The sequence below is a fragment of the Lactuca virosa genome, chromosome 3, assembly GCF_052849685.1.
Source record: "Lactuca virosa cultivar CGN04683 chromosome 3, Lactuca_virosa_CGN04683_v6, whole genome shotgun sequence".
Taxonomy (NCBI): Eukaryota; Viridiplantae; Streptophyta; class Magnoliopsida; order Asterales; family Asteraceae; genus Lactuca; species Lactuca virosa.
Genome location: NC_136428.1, coordinates 424,862,632 through 424,885,460, shown reverse-complemented (window position 1 = coordinate 424,885,460; position 22,829 = coordinate 424,862,632). Strand labels below are relative to the sequence as shown.

At 42.7% G+C, this 22,829-nt stretch overlaps 1 non-coding gene across 1 annotated transcript; it reads left to right on the top strand.

Annotated features, from left to right (window-relative positions):
• Nucleotides 1-12,062: 12,062 nt before the first annotated feature.
• LOC145168029 (small nucleolar RNA R71) lies at nt 12,063-12,169 on the top strand. Its single transcript, XR_013741624.1, has one exon. It is a non-coding gene; the product is annotated as a small nucleolar RNA R71 (small nucleolar RNA).
• The last annotated feature ends 10,660 nt before the right edge of the window (nt 12,170-22,829 follow it).

Here is a 22,829-nt window from a genome sequence, read left to right as displayed (position 1 = left end):
CTTTCCCTGAACCAGTAACTCTCCCCCACTTGGGGTTCGAATCCAAACTAATTGCTGCTCACAATCGATCATCGGCCCATTAGGGATCAACCAATCCATACCCACAATATACCTTGTTCCCACGCAAAGGAATGAGAACCAAATCAATCGGATACTGCTCGTTGAACATTTGAAGAAGACAACCCCGATGAACCCCCTCTACCCAGACAGATCGATCATCTATAATCTCGAAATCTAAAGGAAAATCCAACTCCCCTGGAGCTCTGGCAAACCTCTTGCTAAGCGCAAGCGATACAAAGGATCGGGTAGTCCCCGAATCAAACAAAACCAAGGCAGAAATACCTTTCACGGGGAACGATCCTAAAATAAAACACATGAATATAAGCAAGTAATTCAGTATAAATAATGAGATAATGAGAAGATACATACCCGTCACCACATCAAGTTTGCGCGAGCCTCCTCAGTCGTCAATCGAAAAGCCCTGATCTTTAGCACAGGTGCTTCCGCCTTGCTTTGGCGGCCATCAGTGATCCGTAGAGTCGCAGGAGCGGTTGCTGACACCGGCCATACTACAGTTAAACTCAGACTATAGGCCTTCTTGCGACACCTCCGATTGCAATGAAAGCAAATCAGATCAGATATCGGGGTGGTGGTGGTGGTGGTAGTACAATCCCTGCTAATATGACCCGTCTGGCCGCACTTGAAGCAGTTAGAACCACCCACCCTGCACGCCCTATCGTGTATCTTGCCGCACCAGCCACAGCGACTCCGACTCTGCTGTCCTCTCGACCTGGAATCAAATACCTTGGGCCTATTTGTTGGATTAGGTGTCTAAGCCCATACCTATAATTGGTATGTACTTGACCCGAGAGTAACATGGTCCATTTGGGTTGCATATCATCAGGACAATTTGATAGGATGGACTTTTGAGAAGAGGTTATTTATGGTTTTTTAATATATTATAAGTTCTAATATATTAATATGAAATCATATTATTTAATTAGTATTGATCAAGAATTAATTTGGAATTAATTATGTGATCAAAAGAGACTAATTAAATATACGGGGATTGATTATGTAAATCATTCATTTTTATAATGTGGGCTTATGATCCATAGTTCTTTATGTTGGGATAAACCCATGTGGTGACCCATGGATGATCCATGGAGTTTTAAACCCATGGAGCATGAGGAATATGGAAGGTCATGCACATTAGGGTTTGCATGGTGTAACCCTAATTAAGCCACACTATATAAGAAGCCCCTAGCTCATGAAATCGGCTACACATGTGTTCTTTGGAAGAGCTAGCCGAATTTGAGTGCAAGACACCTTCTCTCAAGTTATCCTTTGTCCTAGGTGTGTTGTGATTCCATTTGAGGCATTTATACTATTGGTGCTAAGTTCTTAAAGGCCAAAACTACAAGCTACAACAAAGAGGTAATTCTACAACTCTTTTCTATGATGTTTATGCTAGTTGTAGGCTTAAAGCTTTGGAAACAATATTGCATGTATAATTAGAGGAAAAATAGATCCAAAGCTTTTAGGGTTGCATGTACACCATAATAGTGTTAGAATGCTCAAAACCCTTCAATGGTATCAGAGCCTAGGGTTGTTTTCCAATATACTTGATGCTACTTGCTTTCAAAAGTTAAAAAAATCGATTTTCCGCTTTCTGGACAGTGGACTCGCCGAGTCGACTGGGGAACTCGACGAGTCCGCTAACAAAACTGACCAACTCGCCGAGTCAGTTCATGCACTCGACGAGTTGGTGCTCCAAAATGCATATTTTCGAGTTCTAAGGCTGGAATTGGACTAGGATCATTACCCTAAACTATTTTTGAACTTATAAACTTGTTTTTGATGTGGTAATGATCATGCTTATCCAATTTAAAAGATAATTGTCAAAGTTTCATGTTTTGTATTAGTTTATATGGTTAGGCTAATTACATGAAATTTGTTTGATATGAATTGTCTTGCTCTTATTAGTTTAATTTAGATCATTGACAAATTGTTTGATTTTGTAAGTTACAATAGTTGATCTAAATGTTTTTTGATGAATTTCATAACTTGTCCTCAAGTTATGGTAAGTGAAGAGTCTTATTTTTAAATGTCATCTTAAATGGTTTTATGTCATCCATAACTTTTCCTCAAGTTATGGAACATGAAGAGTCCTTTTCATAAATGGTTTATGAACTCCATAACTTGTCCTCAAGTTATGGATTTTCAAGAGTCTTTTCATTAAAACCTATATTAAACTCATAAGTTATGGATTCCAAAAGTTTTTGAATAATACAGAACTTGCCCTCAAGTTTTGAAATTTGTAAATGCAAAGTCTTACTTTGAAACATTTAGTTCCAAACCCTAGAATTTTAAAAGAGTACAATTCAACCCTGATACTATTATAATATTATAGGTTTAATATTTATATATATGTATAAGAGTAAAGTCAGTCTTACCATTAGTAGGCCTCATTCACGAAGCCGGTCTATAAGGGGGTATAAGGTTACTACCTATAAAATGGTAGTTTAATGGGTGTCCCCTCTCACCCAATCACACCTTGTTAAGTCGTTAGTGGAGCGTGTGTGGTTAACTGGCACACTAATCCGGCACTGACAGTGCGTAGCAAAGGGTAGCTTGATGTTAATCATAGATCAATGGAGCGTGTGTGGTTAACCGGCACATTGATTAGGTGGTTTGTAACATTGGGTGTACCAAGCTAATTTTCATGGTTATTCACACCTTGTTTGTGATCCTCGACATCCCAGTCACAAACTTGAAGGGCACAATCGAGATTTAAACATGCCATTGAAAAGTTCAATGAATCTCAAAGGATCTAGGAATTTCAATTCACTTAAAACCTAAAGTTCATTTTCTTTTTTTGTGGTGGAAATTGGTAAATCGTCATTTACCTACCTTCAAATAGTTTACAATTGGATTACGGCATCCCTTTTCGAATTGTAAAATATTGTGTTGAGTCATAACCTTAATATTTCATTTGGGTGTTATATTAAGGACTAAAATCAACTAAACTTGAATTTCTCCCATTATAGATATCTAGTTCAGACAACCATGGTCTTCCCAAATCTTTTGAAAAAACTTTCTTTATAAAGATGATTTTCCACAAGGCGATCAAGGTGAAAGATTAATCCCTTCTTTGTGTTGTAGTGGAACTTCACTTCCTCCTCCTCCTCCAATAATTCTCCCTAACCCACAAGTTCATGGTCACTTAAAGCCCTATTGGCAGGAAGGAAAGTCTGTGTGTACTCACATCTTGGAGATGAAGTTACATATTGACAAGCTGGGAGAGTTGGGTGTCAAAGTCTTGAGGAAGTTGGTTATGGACTGGGTTCTTCAATCACTTCCTAAGTCAGTAGCGGATTCTTTAAGGACTACTATATGGGAGATCACGACATGACCCTTATTAATCTAACATATTTTCTTGTTGCTACTGAATCAGAAATGGTTTGGTGCACTGGTAAAGCAAACTTGTAACATCCATAAAACTTGAGCTAATTTAAACTTTTTAAATCATTTAAAAACCATTCAGTTATTACAGTTTGTTTTCAAAATATTTTAAACATCAGAGTTCCCATAAATCAAAATCATCAATCGAGGAAGTATACGGTCACGCCTTCGCGTTCCCGCGGTCATCCGCTGAACCTGAAACAATAAACTGAAACTGTAAGCTCAAAGGCTAAGTGAGTTACCCCCAAAATATCAACGCCATACCGATATAACCATAACATATAACATATAAGTAAACAGAACAGCCATGCATCTCGAGTCTACAATGTGACTGGTCCGCCCGCACCGGGCCTTCAGTCCACCTGGTCCACTCTCTGAGTCTACAGTATGCATAATGAGGCTTCAGCCTGACTGGACCGCCTCGCAGGGCCTTCAACCTATCTGGACCGCTCCCGAGTCTTCGGCGTGACTGGACCGCCTCGCAGGGCCTACAGCCTATCCGGACCGCTCGCCGGGTATATTGGCCTATAGCACAAAGCAGGACCGCCTCAACCCAACCCCCAACAAATAAAAACATGTGCACATAAATATCATACGCTAGCTCATATCATATAATAGTCAAACTGATCTAACAGATCACTAATCATAGCAACATCCTAATAACCGAGATACAGACCTAACCGGTCACTAACATAGCCTCATTTTATAACCAGGACACCTGCCTAACCATGTCACTAAGCATAAGCATATCACCATCCTAAGTACCAGGATGTAAATCAATAAAATCATATCAAGCAATAAACCCGGATACAAATCCGATAAGGGCCGGCATTAGTGTATAGGCTTGACTAAACATTTGGGCCCTCATAGAATCATCAAATGCAATACTAGCATGAATCCTAATTACTTTTTACCATAATTTTCTAAATTAAATCCTAGCAATTTTATGCAAAATTTTCTATATTATTCCTAAAATTAAGATACTAATTCAACTAATATAATCAACCCCCTACCCCACACTTATTTCATGAAATGCCCTCATTGCATGGTATGCAAAACATAAAATTAAAAAGAGGGAGAAAAAGGAACAAACTCCCCTGGATAGAAGATGCACTCGACTCATGGAAAGAAACTTCAAACTTGTTGGATCATATGGACTCGGAAGCACGAGATCAGGCTCGGAAAATTACTCGAAATCAGGCTCGGAAAATTACTCGAAAAGCACCACGTCGTGGTAAACCAAACATAACACTTTGTGGTTTTTAAAACTGCGACACCACGTCGTGGTGTCAGATACCGCGTCGTGGTGGCATTGAAAAGTGAGATTCGGAAGGCGAATAGAGCTGCAACTTGAACTAAAAGGACACCATCTCTTCCATACAGCTTTAGGTCATGACCCTTCACTCTATGACTCAATTAGACCCCCAAAAAATGCTCTCAAATCACGCTTCTCTCGACGTTCTCTTATACCTTCACTCTAACGAACTCTCTTGTGCCAAATATACCCTTACTTGAATCTTAAATATAACCTAGAACCAGGACAAAGGAAATGGTAATAAAAGTAGGAAAAGCATCCAAACAACCAAATCATCCACAAAACATAAAACAAACCAAAGAAAACCATAATAAAGGACTAGTCTAAAACAAGACAAAAAAACCAAAGAAAAGGATAAAAACTCAATCTTCTTCATCATCACCAGCTCCACCACCACTGCCTCCAGCTCCACCCAACTGCTCTCGCCAAATGTCGTGCCATGTTGGAACATGTGGGTACGCAGAAGGAAAATGCTCAGGACGAGATACACACATAGAGCTCATCAAATGATCTAGGCTCATGTTGGTGTAGTTTGTAGCTCTAGACATGTAGTCCTCATATCGTCTCCTTGCCACACTGTAGGGATCCATGGGCATCTCATCTTCTTCCGCTACCACTGGCTCATCTGCTCCGGCTTCATTACCTCGTTGCCTTCCATGGCTTGGAACCCGGTGCCGTGGAGTATCGTCAGGAATGCTAAAACCAGCCATTCCATGATCAACAACAATTCGATCCCTCTTATAAAGAAGAGTGGAAAAGGGCTTTTGGGGCTCCACTGTAAGCATAGAAGCCTCCCGCTTCTCAAAAATACCAAAAGATCGTGCGAGTCGGGTAATCCATAAAACGCCATGAAGCGGGGACCCACGCCTGTCCTTGGCTGCCCGAACTGTAAGGAACTCAGCCAGGTGAAAAGGTAAATTAGCATAAACCTCATTTGAGGTGAGAACCCACAAAAAGAAAACATCCACAGTGGGACATTTATCCCTCTCCTGACGTTCATTTATGGTATTAGTGATCAGGCGGTGTAAGAGGTGGTGAATTGGCAACCGGATGTTGCTTTCCTGTACAGTACCCTTGTGGTAAACCCCATTAGCAATAGAATGCCAATGGTCCTCTGCTTTGAACCCTTCGATGTTCCTAATGGAGGCTGCTATAAATTGTTGGTACAATGGTGTATGGACTTCAGCTGGAAGGTAGATGCCAACCCGTAGTGCAAAATCAGCTATGCTTAAGGAACGCCTTTCCCCTCCAAGGCAAAAAGTAAGATTATCATCCGCATATATCCCGTCTTTTCTTGCGAAAGATACTATGGCAAGAAACTCATACACCAACTCCTTGTAAACCACCTCTTGAATCTCAAAAATGCGTCTCCAACCCAAACACATAAACTGTCCATGAACTCCATTAAATACCTTTTTAAGGTAAGGTTCCATAGCCTCCATCAAACCCGAATTTCCAATCCAGTGCCAATCAACCTCAGCTGGAACATGCACCTTTCTTTTCTTGAGTAAGTCAAGCTTAACAGTCGAACGCGCATGTGTCTCAGGTGCAACATTTAGTGGAAAAGAATACCATGGAAAATCGCGAGTAACGGGTTGACTTCTTCTGGACCTGCTAGTCATTCCTGCAAAATAACCACAAAAGAACAACCAAACAACCCATGTGCATTATTAAAATCGAAACAGAATAACAAAACTGTCATAGCAGTCACCACGACGAGGACCACGACGAGATCGTCGTGGCGACGGTACTGTGACGTGAACTGCTCAAATCTATCTAATTTCAACACCATATTAACTAAATACAAGTTCAGGGTTTGTTCAGTGGATGAAATGGAGTAGAATGGTAGCAAAATCAGGGACTAAAACATGCAAAAATTGGTCCGATTTTTGCAAAAATCGGAACCCTAGGTTCAAAATTATCGGCCCTAGGTTCAAATAGATGCTCTATACTACCTTAATAGATGATTAAGAGTACTAAAATCACTAGAAAAACATACCTTGTAGGGAAGAAAAACAAGAAACCGATGAAGAGAAAGAGGAGTTCTTCGTGGAGGCTGGCACGACGAGAGAGATGGGGTGGTGTAAAAAAGTGAAATTGTTTTGACTTAAGTTAAAAAACCCTAAATTGACAGCAGTAATATTCGTTGCCACGACGTGGTAGAATAACCACGTCGTGGTTGGTTACAAATCAATATTAATTATCAATTTCTTAAAAATAATCACCCCACACTTATTCTATGCCATACCCCACATCAAAACTCCATAACAAATCAGAAGAATGAGAGACTAAAAACCTAAATAACACAAAAACCAATAAAAGAAAATAAAAGAAAAGGAAAGAAAATGCAAACTCAAAACCACAGGTTGCCTCCTGCAAGCGCTTCTTTTTGAGGAGTCATGAGCCGGACTCCTTCCCACGTTACGTTGTTTAAGCTCGTGTGAATTTGACGATTTCACCCTCCCTTTCTTCACTTGGCATTTCTTCCTCGTAATGCTTCACTCGATTTCCATTAACCTTGAAAGGGGTCCCGTCTCTTGAAATAAGCTCGATAGCTCCATGTGGGAAAACTTGTTTGACAACAAATGGCCCGTCCCACCTTGTTTGCAATTTACTCGGAAAAAGTTTCAACCTTGAATTGAAAAGTAGCACCTTTTGTCCTTCATGGAACTCTTTATTACCCTTAAGCCTCATATCATGCCACTTCTTAGTTTTGTCTTTATAAATCAAAGAACTTGTGTAGGCTTCGTTTCTAAGTTCATCAAGGGCATTCATTTGCATCAACCGGTTGGCACGCAGTTCATCTAGCTCAAAATTACATATCTTCAAAGCCCAAAATGCTTTATGCTCTATCTCAACTGGCAAGTGGCAACTCTTCCCATAAACCAACCTATATGGTGTAGTACCTATAGGTGTTTTGAACGCTGTTCTAAACTCCCATAGTGCATCATCAAGCTTATCCGACCACTCCTTTCTATTACTTCCAACCGATCTTTCTAATATTCTCTTCAATGCCCGATTTGTAACTTCAGTTTGCCCACTTGTTTCAGGATGATAAGATGTTGAAAATCTATGGTGGACACCATATTTTTGCAACACCTTAGCTAACTGATCATTTGCGAAGTGGGTGCCTCGATCACTAATTAGAGCCTTTGGAACTCCAAATCTTGAAAATAACTTTTTGAGGAAACGTACCACTACTCGAGCATCATTTGTGGGTAATGCTTGTACCTCCGCCCATTTGGATACATAATCGACTGTTACCAATATGTATTTATTTCCCTTTGACATTGGGAAAGGTCCCATGAAGTCAATTCCCCAAATATCAAATATTTCACAAACTTGAATGTTATTTTGGGGCATCTCATTTCGTGATGAAATGTTTCCCGACCTTTGGCATGAATCGCATTCTTTGACAAATTTTGTAGCATCTTTAAAAATAGTAGGCCAATAAAAACCCGAATCAAAAACCTTCTTTGTCGTATATTGCGCTCCATGATGTCCTCCGGTGGGCCCGCTATGACAATGCTTCAAGATTTCACGACATTCCTTCCCGAATACACATCTTCTTATCATACCATCAGCACACCTACGAAAGAGGTATGGCTCATCCCAAAAGTAATACTTAATTTCTGAAAAGAATTTATTCTTTTGTTGGCGGGTCAAGTCGTTTGGAATGTATTCACTTGCTAAATAGTTAGCTATATCTGCAAACCATGGAATCTCTCCTGCTATAACCAATAAATATTCTTCGGGAAATTCATCTCCAATCTTGTTTTCTTCTAACTCCTCCAAGTACGGGTTTTACAATCTCGATAGATGATCGGCAGCCACGTTCTCCATCCCCTTTTTATCTCGTATTTCAATGTAAAATTCTTGTAGCAGCAACACCCAACGAATCAACCTTGGCTTAGCATCTTGTTTAGCAAAAAGATACTTAAGGGCAGAATGGTCGGTAAAAACTATGGTTTTTGACAAAACCAAATATGAGCGAAATTTATCAAATGCAAAAACCACTGCTAGTAGCTCCTTTTCTGTAGTAGTGTAGTTCTCTTGTGTTGGGTTCAAGGTCTTACTTGCATAGTAGATAGGCTGAAAATGCTTGTCAATTCTTTTTCCCAAAATAGCTCCCACCGCAAAGTCACTAGCATCACACATGAGCTCAAAAGGAAGACTCCAATCTGGAGCTATCATAATAAGTGTAGTAGTCAACTTTTCCTTCAACAAATGAAATGCATCAAGCCATTCTTTAGAAAAGTTGAATGGGGCATCCTTCAAAATAAGTTGAGTCAAGGGCCTTGTGATCTTCGAAAAGTCTTTAATAAAGCACCTATAAAATCCCGCATGGCCTAGAAAGCTTCTTACCCCCTTGACATTTGTTGGAGGTGGTAATTTGGCTATAGTATCAACCTTCGCTCTATCCACCTCTATCCCCATCCTTGAGACCTTGTGACCTAACACAATTCCTTCCTTCACCATAAAATGACACTTCTCCTAATTGAGAACAAGGTTGGTCTTCTCACATCTTGCTAGCATTAAATCCAAATTGGACAAACAATCTTCAAAAGAGGACCCGAAAACCGAGAAGTCATCCATGAAAACCTCCATAAACTTCTCGATCATATCATGAAAGATAGCCATCATGCACCTTTGGAAAGTGGCTAGTGCATTGCATAACCCAAAAGGCATGTGTCTATATGCAAATATTCCACTTGGGAATGTAAAAGTGGTATTCTCTTGATCTTGTGGGTCAATTGGAATTTGAAAGTACCCCGAGAAACCATCAGGGAAACAATAATAAAGATGACTGGACAACCTCTCGAGTATTTGATCGATGAATGGAAGTGGAAAATGATCCTTGCGTGTTGCATCATTAAGCTTTCGATAGTCAATACAAATGCGCCACCTGATAACTGTCCTTGTTGGGATCAACTCGTTAGCTTCATTGGTGACCACTGTCATTCCTCCTTTCTTTGGCACAACATGTACTGGACTCACCCATGTGCTATCAGATATTGAGTAAATGATACCAGCATCTAATAGTTTCACCACCTCTTTTTTAACTACTTCTTGCATGTTTGGGTTGAGTCTTCTTTGGCGTTGTACTATGGGTTTAGCTCCTTCTTCTAAATTGATCTTATGAGAACAATAGGCTGGACTAATCTCCTTGATATCAGTGATCTTCCATGCAATGACACCTTGTCTCTTCTTTAGAACTTTAACTAGGCTTTCTTTCTCGTGTTTTGCTAGGTCAGAAGCAATGATTACTGGCTTTTGTTGTTCTTCTTCTAAGAATGCATACTCCAGGTGTCCGGGAAGGGCTTTCAGCTCTATTTTTGGTTTGGCGTCAGCCACCACGACGTGGTGATCCTGCCACGTCGTGGTGTCGTGGTTTTTAATTCCAGATCGCGAAAAAAAACTTTGCCACGTCGTGGCATCCTCACCACGTCATGTTGCCTCTTCTGTCTCTTTTATTGCTTCATTGTACTCGCCTTCTTCCAATAACTTCTCTAATTCTTGTAGATCGAGTTTGGGATCAAAATTTCCTTCATCAAGCACCATAAATCCCTCATTTTCTTTTTCTTTCCAACCCGCTAGCTCTTTTTCCAGTACTTCATCCAACACATCAACTGAAAACGTCGTATCATCACACATCCTTGAATGTTTGATCACCCGATTAACACCAAAAGTCACCGCTTCTTCTCCAACAGGTAACGTAAGCTTGGATTCCCTTATATCAACTAAAGCTCGGTCGGTGCTCAAGAATGGCCTTCCAAGAATGATCGGGACTTGTTCATCTTCCTCCATATCCAAAACAATAAAATCCGCGGGGAAAACGAACTTGTCAACTTTCACTAGCAAGTCCTCACAAATACCCCTTGGAAATGTCATAGTTTTATTGGCCAAATGAATAACCATGCAGACCGGTCTTGGTTCGGGAAGGTCGAGCTTCTTGAAAAACGAATAGGGCATTAAGTTAACACTTGCTCCCGAGTCAGCTAGAGCATGACTTGTTGCAAGATTTCCAAATTGGCATGGCAATGTTATACTTCCTGGATCCCTCATCTTCTTTGGTAGCATGTTTAACATAGCAGCAGAACAAGTTTCATTCAACACTACCTTAGACAGCCCCTCTATCTTCTTACGGTTTGTTAACAAGTCCTTGAGAAATTTGGCATATTTAGGCATTTCGGCTAAAGCCTCAAGGAATGGAATGTTGATTTCAAGAGATTTTATGTGATCTAAGAACCTCCGGTAATCTTCAGCACGCTTCTCTTGAATTGCTCTACTTGGGAAGGGAAGTGGTGGACGATATGGCTTCACCGGTTTGATATTTTTCTTCTCAGTGTCTTGCCACGCCGTGGTAGATTCACCACGTCGTGGTGATTGCCCATACTCGTTTTCTTTATTTTCTTCTTGTCCTTCCTGTTCCGCTTCTGGTTTGTTTCTGTCAATAGGGGTTAAGTGAGTGATAATTTTCCCGCTTCTAGTGGTGATGGGTTGAATGTGAGCTCCTCTCGAGTTTTGTTCGGTATTTCCCGGAAGTCCTCCCGGTGATCTTTCATTTAATTGGCTTGCTAGTTGCCCGAGTTGCTTCTCTATAGTGAGGATTGAAGCTTGTTGATTTCTAACCAGTGCTTGTGTATTTCTCATTGTCTCTTATTGTTCCCTCATGAATACTTGTTGTTCTTTTATCGCTGCTTCAGCTCCTTCTTCCCTTTTTTCCGAAGCGGCTATAAATCGGGTAATCATATTTTCCAAGTCAGATTTCTTTTCAGCTTGTGGTTCCTCTTTTTGGTAAAACCCTCTTCCTTTTTGTTCATATTTCTCTTCCTTAGCCTTTTTGTATTCTTCATAAGGTATCCAATTTTTCTTGGGTTTTCTCCAATTGTCATCAAAACGATCACCGCTCGAGTAGAAAGCTTGAACCTTCCGGTTTCCATTTTCATCAAGGTCACAATCTCTAGTCAAATGAGGCCCGTTACAATTTTCACACCCAACCCGAATAGCATGGATTGTTTGATCCATCTTAGTCATTCGCCTATCCATGTTGTGCAACATTGCCAAAACTGCCGCCATATCCTCCGAAGCAGCATTAACCGATCCCTTTGTTAATTCATTCCTTGGATTATGGTATTCTCTAGAGTGTTTAGAGAATTCTTCAATTAGCTGTTTTATCACAGGGGGTGCCGTCTTTGTGAGTGGTCCTTGAGAATCAAGGAGCTGCCTAGTTGTCACATTTACTCCATCATAGAAAATGGAGACTTCTTGTTGACTGTTCAGATCATGATGTGGTCAGTTCCTCAACAAACTCTTGTATCTTTCCCATGCCTCATAAAGTGACTCTCCAGGTTGTTGCTCAAAGTTGGCTATGGCTTTCTTCAACTTCACTATCTTTGAGGGTGGGCAAAATTGATCAATGAATTCTTCTTTCATCTTGGCCCAAGTAGTAATGGATCCGGGAGGAAGTGATTTTAGCCAATCTCTCGCGGCCCCCTTGAATGTAACAGGTAACATACGAAGCAATACAGTTTCGCGAGCCACATTTGGAACATTGAAGTAGTCGGCTATGTCGTTGACCTCTTCTAGATGTTTGTACGCGTCTTCGTGATCCTTACCGTAGAATGGGAGTTCCTTAAGTTGTGCGAGTATATGGCCCTTAAGCTCAAAGTTGGCATTTGCCGGAATCGTGGGTTGCACGAGTCCTGGGCCGGTATCTTCACGCATCTTCTTCTTCTACTCGCCCATGGGAACTTCGTCGATGTTAGCCATGGTGTTGTCGGGTTCGTCTTCTAGGCCACTTTCGTTATCAAATGTAAGATCTTTTTCGTCTCCTTTTGTTTCGTATTCGGTGTCCTCCTTCTTCGGGTCTTTGTCCGCCAAAGAGATGTTGGATCCTCCTGATTTACTGCTCTTTTTCTTGGTAAACACAGATTTGAGATTCTTCAAAGGCGAGTTCTTCGAAGTTGCGGTTTCTCCAACAGTTTTGCCTTTGTTCTTCCTTAAAGTAGCTTCCGGGTCTTCAAGTGGTGGGATCAAAGGTGTATTTCCTCCTCTGGTCATAAACGATCTGCACATAAACAAAGAAAACACGTAAAAGAAAAAAAAACGAAAAATAAAATTCCTACAGTAGTTATACCACGACGTGGTGAACCTAAAATACGAAAATACTAAAATAAAAATTAAAAACTAAACTCCAACAGAAAATAGTCCTAAAAATAGCAATATAAAGTAATTAAAACTGAACCGTTCTCCGGCAACAGCGCCAAAAACTTGATGTGTAATTTAATATGCTTATATTTTATTCAAGTTAATTTATAAAAGTAATTTACTTTACTAGACTATTAAACACACTAGGCAGTGTACCTAATCGTGCAATAGTATAGCAATGGTAAGAATGAGTGTCGAACACAAGGAACGGTGTTTAGATTGCTTTATTTTACTATTGACTAATTAATAATTAAATTAAAAGAGGGGTTATTTTCCTAGTTTTGCAAGACTAGATACTTGATTTACTAAACTAACTCAAAAATTCACTTAATAAAACTAGAACTAAAACTAAGCAAGTAAGAAGTATGAATTACCAAGGTGAGAAAGAGACTTTCGTTCAGCTTCGGATTTGTTGTTATTATGGTTGTTTCATAGAAGTGCAATGGATTTAGTTTCTTTGGCTACCGATTCCTAAGATGACGAAATTGGTATTCACTAATTTAATCATTTAGCAAACTAGCTTATTTATTCGGTGATCAAGCGGACAAACTTACAAGTTTACTAGTGTTCAGTTCGAGTTGCTTAGACTTATAATTAATTGACCAATTAAATTTGTTGATTCAATTTTATATATGATTTATCGTCATATATTGGCTCCTATACTTTTTTACCCACTTTTCTACTTAACCCTAGGTTTTAATCAGAACTCTAGTCCTACGATTTTGCAAATCACAAGATCATAAGATTCAAATTCAATTAAGAAAAATAGTCATTCTAACCTAATCAAATTCAGCAAAAAGCAGATAAAAAGCAGTTATCAAAAGTACTTGAGGTTCTTTAATAAGCAAAAGTCAACAAATAACCAAATAACTAAATCCTAACTATGAAATTAACCATGTTTAGTCAACTCATCCTAGCTAAACGAAAGTCATGAGTGTTTAGCTCATGATTTCAACAAACAAAGTAATAAAATCGAGATTCAAAAGTAAAGGTATAGCTATTCCTAATGAAAAATCAAAAAGTAGAGTTTAGTTGCCTTTGATCTCCTCCTTCTAATGATTGTGTGTAACATCCCGAAAAATACCAGCTAAAAATTTCATTTTTAAATTAGGTTAATACATAAAACATCGTTACAAAACTTTCATAATATTAATTTATATCTGAAAACCGGTAACGTCATAGTTAAATATTCAGAGTACATCCCAGAAAATCCATAGTGCGGAAACAAGAGTGTGTGTGATATGCCGCTACCGCGCCAGCTCCTTTTCCCTAGCTGAAGAGATACCTGAAAACAAAACTATAAAACGTAAGCACAAAGCTTAGTGAGTTCCCCCATAATGCCACATACCATACAATCATATAATGAGTAACTAAGGGATACGGGCCTCGCCCACACCCATAGAGATACGGGCCTCGCCCACACTTTACTTTCTGAGAGGTACGAGCCTCGCCCACACTCCGCTACTAAACCATAACATACAAGTATCACACAGACAACAAGTATAAGCAATTCTATCATACTGGCATATAACACAATCAAACTCAGCTATGAGATACGGGCTCCGCCCACACTCCGATACTAACATATCGTCTATACGGGCCGGCCTTGGTGCCTTAGACCCGTCCCTACTGGAAGGAAACTCACCTCGAGAGTAGCTGCTGAAAAACCTGCTCAGACTACGCCTGGCTGCCGCACCGGTAATCCCTCCGGCTATAAATCCGTAAACATGGATTAGGTACTCATAAATACCCCTAAGGTCAAATGACTGGTCAAAGTCAACTCCTTGGTCAAAGTCAACCTTCTTATTGACTGGACTCGCCGAGTCCATATGGCGACTCGCCGAGTCCTTCTTTATCTAGCCCGACTCTGACTCATCGGGTCCATGTTCCCACTCACTGAGTCAGCCTGACTCGCTAGACGGGGTCAACTAACAAACCCGCGACTGGACTCGCCGAGTCCAAGGGGGTGACTCGCCGAGTCCGACGAACAGATCTTACAAATCGCTCCAATCTTCCATCGGAACATCAACCTTGGAGGTTTGGAGATTTTGGGACTATAGCTACACATTAAATTGCTAATTCCACGTGCGACTACGGAGGGTTGGACCTCCTACACTTAAACCCTTCTTATCCTAGTGACTGATCATATGACTCGCCGAGTAGGAGGAACAACTCGTCGAGTTCAAGGCTATAATCAAGGGACTCGCCGAGTTTGACGAACGACTCGCCGAGTACCAGGCAATCTTCATAGGACTCGCCGAGTTGTTTATTTAACTCGCCAAGTCTAAGGCCATCTTCATGGAACTCGCCGAGTGCACTTTGGCACTCGCCGAGTACCCTTCGACTCTTCACCCATTCTGGCCAATTTTGAGACATGCAACTGATCCAACTTATGGGTCTCAGTTCCTAGGGTCTGGTTATCACATATACACACGAAATCTGGGGGTTTTAAGGCTTGAAGATCAACCATTGGGGACAAAAACGAACCTAAGAGCTAATGAGCAAAGTGAGGGTTTTATTACCTGATTTGATGCCTTCCCCAGAGTAGATTTCGGTTCTACCTTCACTTCTGGAACACTCCAACTTCCTCCTTCTTCTTCTAAGCTCCAAAACCTTCTTTGGAAGATCAAAATCACTCAAGAACACTAAAGGAGCTAGGGTTTCGCTCTACAGTTCTTCTGGAAGAGAATGGGACGAAATGGGTGTTTTAGAATGGGTAAAATAGGGTGCAATGTCTGAAAATAGAGTTTCATTCAAACAGGTGGACTCGCCGAGTCCATGCATCGACTCGCCGAGTTCACCGCTCAAAACCCGTGTCCACCCTGCTGCTACTCGGCGAGTCGGGACGCAGACTCGCCGAGTTCGTGGCAAAATTAAGATAGAAACTTAAATAAAATCATACCATGAACCCGGTGTTACAAATCTCCCCCACTTATTTTAGACTTCGTCCTCGAAGTCTGCCGCTCCTTTCCGGAACAGCTCCGGATAATGCTCCATCATCTCATCCGCGGGCTCCCAAGTCCATTATGAGCCCTTCCGATGCTGCCATTGCACCTTCACCAGCTCCACCCTTTTGTTCCTCAGTTCCTTCGACTTCCGGTCTAGGATAGCCACAGGCCGCTCGATATAATTCAGGCTGTCATCAACCTGGATGTCCTCCAAAGGTACCACTGCTGAATCGTCCACCAGGCACTTCCGTAGCTGGGAGACGTGGAAAGTGTTGTGGATCTGACTGAGTTCGGCTGGCAGGTCCCGCTGATATGCCACCTTGCCCACCCGGGCTGCAACCCTAAGCGGTCCAATATACCTGGGACCCAACTTGCCCCATTTCCTGAATCGGATGACGCCCTTCCACGGCGACACTTTCAGGAGAACCATATCCCCGACCTGGAACTCCAGGTCTGATCGGCGCCTATCGGCATAACTCTTCTGCCGACTCTGAGCAGTCTGAAGCCTGCTCCGGACCTGCTGAATCTTCTCTGTCGTCTGGAGCACTACTTCGGTGCTCCCCATAACTCTCAGTCCAACCTCGCCCCAACATATCGGGGTCCTGCACTTCCTCCCGTACAACATCTCGAAGGGAGGACAGTCAATACTCGCGTGATAGCTGTTATTGTATGAAAACTCGGCTAAAGGAAGATAGGTATCCCAGCTACCACCAGAGTCTAAAACACACGCCCGCAGCATGTCCTCCAGAGTCTGGATGGTCCGCTCGCTCTGGCCATCCGTCTGCGGGTGAAAGGCGGTACTAAAATGCAGACGAGTATCCAACTCGTCGTGGAATTTCTTCCAAAACTTGGAAGTGACCCGAATATCCCTATAGATCGCTTATGCTTGGCCAATGCTCAGCTAGTTCCGCTGTGAGTGACTTGTTACTTTCTAATAAACCAGCTATCCTGCCCGAACTTGCACTTAGGGCACAATTACTAACATCGCCCAAACACTGAAACTGCCCGAACACTGAACTGCCTGAAGCAGTATGCTGCCACATGGTTGCTTTCCAAAATCTAACGAGACCTCCCTGGTCTCAGTTCGTTCACCAATTATCTGAAATACCGGGTTCCGGCCCGGTTGCGGACCCGAAGGACTCCCACTTAGTCACCTCACACGACTTCTGAACAAATTCCTTCTCTAGAACTAGTTGCCACTAATTCCCATGCCACTGAGACTCTAACAACCTCCCGATCCAACCGATCGGGTTCGTTCGTCGAATCCTGATGTCACTAAATACAGGCTAAAAGTGATTGCCTCCTAACCGATGGTAGCCCTATATCACAAGCAATCTTATATAGTCCATTGCTTCCCTGACGCCACAACTGCAGTGGCATTCCTGCAGTCGTATCACTGACTCAACCCGATCTAATCCTTCGAGGTAATTCCGAAATCCAATCCGTGGATTTCCATATCCTTACTGCTACACCCGAACTGGTGGGTACTACTGTTCCTTCCGCGTCCTAACAACGCGCTCACGCTATCTACCAACCAAGTGAAGGCTGCGGCTACACCCACAAACTTACATCACTCAAGCACTATCTGCTGCCAGTGAATGCTACGGCTACACCCGCAGACTTACAACACTCTAACACTATCTGGCTGTTAGTGAATGTTGCGGCTACACCCGCAGACTTACAACACTCTAGCACTATCTGGCTGCTAGCAAATATTACGGGAAAACGATCTCCTTATTGGCAAGTTTTTCCGAACTTCCTTCTCGCACTATCCTCTAACCATACAGCCGCTTGGGCTGTCTTCCTTCCACACAAGCACGCGAAACTTATCCCAGTTTCAAGACTGTTCCTACTTCTGAATCCTTGGATGATTCTCCCCCACTTTGATTCAACTAACGTTCCACAACACACAATACTGGAAGGATTCTCAATCCTTCCGATCACCCATAATCAATCTCCTAGAACCCACGCTTACCATTGTTGGGGTTGCAATACCAGCTAATCTAAAAGATCATACAACTTCTAAAATTCCGAATAAATCTCTGGTAATAACCCGCTAGACCCAGGAAGTTCCGAATCTCAATTGGAGACCTCGGAATCTCCCACTGCATCACGACCTCTACTTGGCCGGATTGACTTGAATATCCTTCTGATTGACAAGGTGCCCATGAAATTGCACCCCGCGCAACCAGAACTCACAATTGAAGAACCTTGCAAAATTCTCTCCCTCCTCAAAGTCTCTAGCACCTCCCTCAGGTGCTTCTCGTGATGCTCCTCAGTCTTGGAAAGGATTCCCCATCCTTCCTATCATTTAAAGGCTTGATCCGCTGACAATCAACATTTATCTCTGCTGACTCTTCAACTAACCCATCATCAGACCTAAACCAGCCTTGTCAACTAGTCGAGCACCTTTTAAATCCCCGATTGTTCCTGCTTCATTGACTGCATCCTGAGAACCTGCGTTTAAGGGGAAACATCTTCGAACTACTATCCTATCGTCCTCTGGTTACCCTACTGGGAACTCAAGCTTACCACTGCTGAGAATATAACCGATCTAAATACAAATAACACCTTCTTGAAAATAGTGAGACACTACCGAGTCCTATTCATACTTGCTACTAATACTGCATCCGAAGTAACCTACTCTACAGGGAATGTCCTCAACTATTGTTCTAGTATCCAAGGTATGCAGATGGCATATAACTCAATCATAAGCAGGCCATAAAATTCCGAAATATTATTATCCTTACTGATGCAGAACTATAACAATAAAATCATAACATAAGCTGATAGGGAGAGGAAGATTCATACCCGCAACCTTCTCTAAAGAACCCCCGAATCCTCCTTCCTTCCGAGGCCTACGATGATACTGAGGCTGTCCCATCCGCTGAGCGGGGCAATTTGCCCTGGCATGACCAGGCTGATGGCAACGATGGCATAACTCTACTTCTATTGTGCATTCTTGGCGTCTATGACCCCTCCATCCGCATCTGCCGCACTTAGACTTGCTGCGCACGTCATCCCGTGCTCCCTCCTTCCTCGTGCAACCATCTCGACCCTGTGGGTCCCTGACACCAGCTACGGCAGTGTCTATCTGCCCATCTTGCTGAACTAGGCCGGAATACCGCCTTCTCTTCCTTAGCTGACTATCTGAACCAATCTCCTGTTCCCGTGTCACAGTGACTCTTTCACCTATCGCCTGGATAGCTGAGGCCCGCCTTTCCATCCCGACGACCACTCTATCAGTGACACGCCCAATGGTGTCTGGTAGCTCTTCGCGGAGGGCCCGCGAAACCTCTACAGCAATCCAATCCTGAAATTGACTCTCCTGGGGACAGGGTGTCCCACTCACTCCCGACCCCTGATGGAAAGAGCTAAGAATGGGATCCCCCTCCCTGATGGATCCTTGGAATCCACAAGAATCGGGCTCTTGACGAGCCCCAAACTGCCCTGGAACTAATCCGGCCCTAAAGGCCTCAAAACGACTGTCCAAAAGTTACACGACGACCTCCTTGATCGAACCGAAGATCACAGGAGTCTGATCAATGATGTTGCGCATAATTTCTGTTGAAATAAACTCTCTCATCCGACCATCAAGCTGCCCGGCTCTAGAGTCAGAGCCAGATCCCTCCCCGGCACCTGAACTGCCAACTGATATCTCGCGCAACGTCACCATGCTGAAAACATATCACAATAACTGTCAGAATTCTCATTGATGTTGAGGGTTCTCACACATACTCCACAACTTCCTTGGTTTCGTCTTGGCCCCTCTTGAATCGAGTACGGATCCTCCGCTTTCAGTAGTACTGGCCCATACTACCTTCCACGTCTATCCGTACTTTCCTCAAGAATTGCCTCAACTCAACCAAGTCCTTTCTACTAATACTGCGGTTCTCGTGATACTCTCGCCCTAGGCTTGCCCTAGGGAAATCTCTGACTCTACCCAAACCAGTCCTCAGCTGTTGAAGGCCTCCTTGTAATGCCAATTAGCCATCACCTGAATACCATCACATGTGACGAGGCTCAGATAATCCTTCGAGTAAGAGACTCGTCCCTATAACGGTTAGACTCAAACGAGAGCTGCGCAATAGGTCCAAATCCAGCACTCTTAGATTATTCAACCCTGATCGCATGGGACGTGACGTATTCACCTAATGGCTAACTCCCATCACTCCGAGCCCTACAAGTACGAAGCAAGCAGCATTCAGACACAGTAAACTACTCAAGCAAATCTATCCTCATAACGAGAAATCTCATGCTACTCTCGCCCTAAGTAATCGCCATCCCACTCTCTGCCATCAGCTGCACAAGAGGTCCCTGCTTTCTTTCCCTAACTAGCTCGCGAATACTATTACATATTACTCAGACTAGATAATTATTCGAATGAGAGGTCCTACCCTACAACGGTTGGACTCAAACGAGAGCTGCGAAATAGGGCTAGACCCAACCTTCTGAAATTATTTAATCCTTGCAACATGTAACTTAGCATATTCGTTCACTAGTTAGTGAAAGACGACTAGAACTCCTAATAGCACAAAGCAAGCAGCATTCGGGCATTGAGTACACATAATCAAGTACATACTACCCTGGCTATCATACTGACTGATCTGTACTAGCATGCAATTCTCAAAAAGCCGAAACACATAAAGCAGGCACATAAGGCATCATTCCTAGATCCTTAGTCCTATTCTAGCATGCTGTTCTACTGAAACTGAAACTGAAACTGATAATCATAACGTAAACTTGTATGGGTACTTTGGGGAAAACTTACTTGAGCTCGGCCGGTCGCGCACATCACACACCTTTTTTTTCTTTTTCTTTTTTAGAAACCCATTTTACTTAGTCTTTAGAAAATCATTTCTTTATAAAAATCTTTTAATCCCTTGATTTGAGTCCAGACACCCCCGAAGGTGTGTCCGAATCCCTCAAACCAGGGCTCTGATACCAACTTGTAACATCCCGAAAAATACCAGCTAAAAATTTCATTTTTAAATTAGGTTAATACATAAAACATTGTTACAAAACTTTCATAATATTAATTTATATCTGAAAACCGGTAACGTCATAGTTAAATATTCAGAGTACATCCCAGAAAATCCATAGTGCGGAAACAAGAGTGTGTGTGATATGCCGCTACCGCGCCAGCTCCTTTTCCCTAGCTGAAGAGATACCTGAAAACAAAACTATAAAACGTAAGCACAAAGCTTAGTGAGTTCCCCCATAATGCCACATACCATACAATCATATAATGAGTAACTAAGGGATACGGGCCTCGCCCACACCCATAGAGATACGGGCCTCGCCCACACTTTACTTTCTGAGAGGTACGGGCCTCGCCCACACTCTGCTATCCATGGAGATACGGGCCTCGCCCACACTCCGCTACTAAACCATAACATACAAGTATCACACAGACAACAAGTATAAGCAATTCTATCATACTGGCATATAACACAATCAAACTCAGCTATGAGATACGGGCTCCGCCCACACTCCGATACTAACATATCGTCTATACGGGCCGGCCTTGGTGCCTTAGACCCGTCCCTACTGGAAGGAAACTCACCTCGAGAGTAGCTGCTGAAAAACCTGCTCAGACTACGCCTGGCTGCCGCACCGATAATCCCTCCGGCTATAAATCCGTAAACATGGATTAGGTACTCATAAATACCCCTAAGGTCAAATGACTGGTCAAAGTCAACTCCTTGGTCAAAGTCAACCTTCTGATTGACTGGACTCGCCGAGTCCATATGGCGACTCGCCGAGTCCTTCTTTATCTAGCCCGACTCTGACTCATCGGGTCCCTGTTCCCACTCACTGAGTCAGCCTGACTCGCTAGACGGGGTCAACTAACAAACCCGCGACTGGACTCGCCGAGTCCAAGGGGGTGACTCGCCGAGTCCGACGAACAGATCTCACAAATCGCTCCAATCTTCCATCAGAACATCAACCTTGGAGGTTTGGAGATTTTGGGACTATAGCTACACATTAAATTGCTAATTCCACGTGCGACTACGGAGGGTTGGACCTCCTACACTTAAACCCTTCTTATCCTAGTGACTGATCATATGACTCGCCGAGTAGGAGGAACAACTCGTCGAGTTCAAGGCTATAATCAAGGGACTCGCCGAGTTTGACGAACGACTCGCCGAGTACCAGGCAATCTTCATAGGACTCGCCGAGTTGTTTATTTAACTCGCCAAGTCTAAGGCCATCTTCATGGAACTCGCCGAGTGCACTTTGGCACTCGCCGAGTACCCTTCGACTCTTCACCCATTCTGGCCAATTTTGAGACATGCAACTGATCCAACTTATGGGTCTCAGTTCCTAGGGTCTGGTTATCACATATACATACGAAATCTGGGGGTTTTAAGGCTTGAAGATCAACCATTGGGGACAAAAACGAACCTAAGAGCTAATGAGCAAAGTGAGGGTTTTATTACCTGATTTGATGCCTTCCCCAGAGTAGATTTCGGTTCTACCTTCACTTCTGGAACACTCCAACTTCCTCCTTCTTCTTCTAAGCTCCAAAACCTTCTTTGGAAGATCAAAATCACTCAAGAACACTAAAGGAGCTAGGGTTTCGCTCTACAGTTCTTCTGGAAGAGAATGGGACGAAATGGGTGTTTTAGAATGGGTAAAATAGGGTGCAATGTCTGAAAATAGAGTTTCATTCAAACAGGTGGACTCGCCGAGTCCATGCATCGACTCGCCGAGTTCACCGCTCAAAACCCGTGTCCACCCTGCTGCTACTCGGCGAGTCGGGACGCAGACTCGCCGAGTTCGTGGCAAAATTAAGATAGAAACTTAAATAAAATCATACCATGAACCCGGTGTTACATTGTGATTGAATTCCTTGCTTCCAATGCTTAATTCCAGTGCCTTTGCCT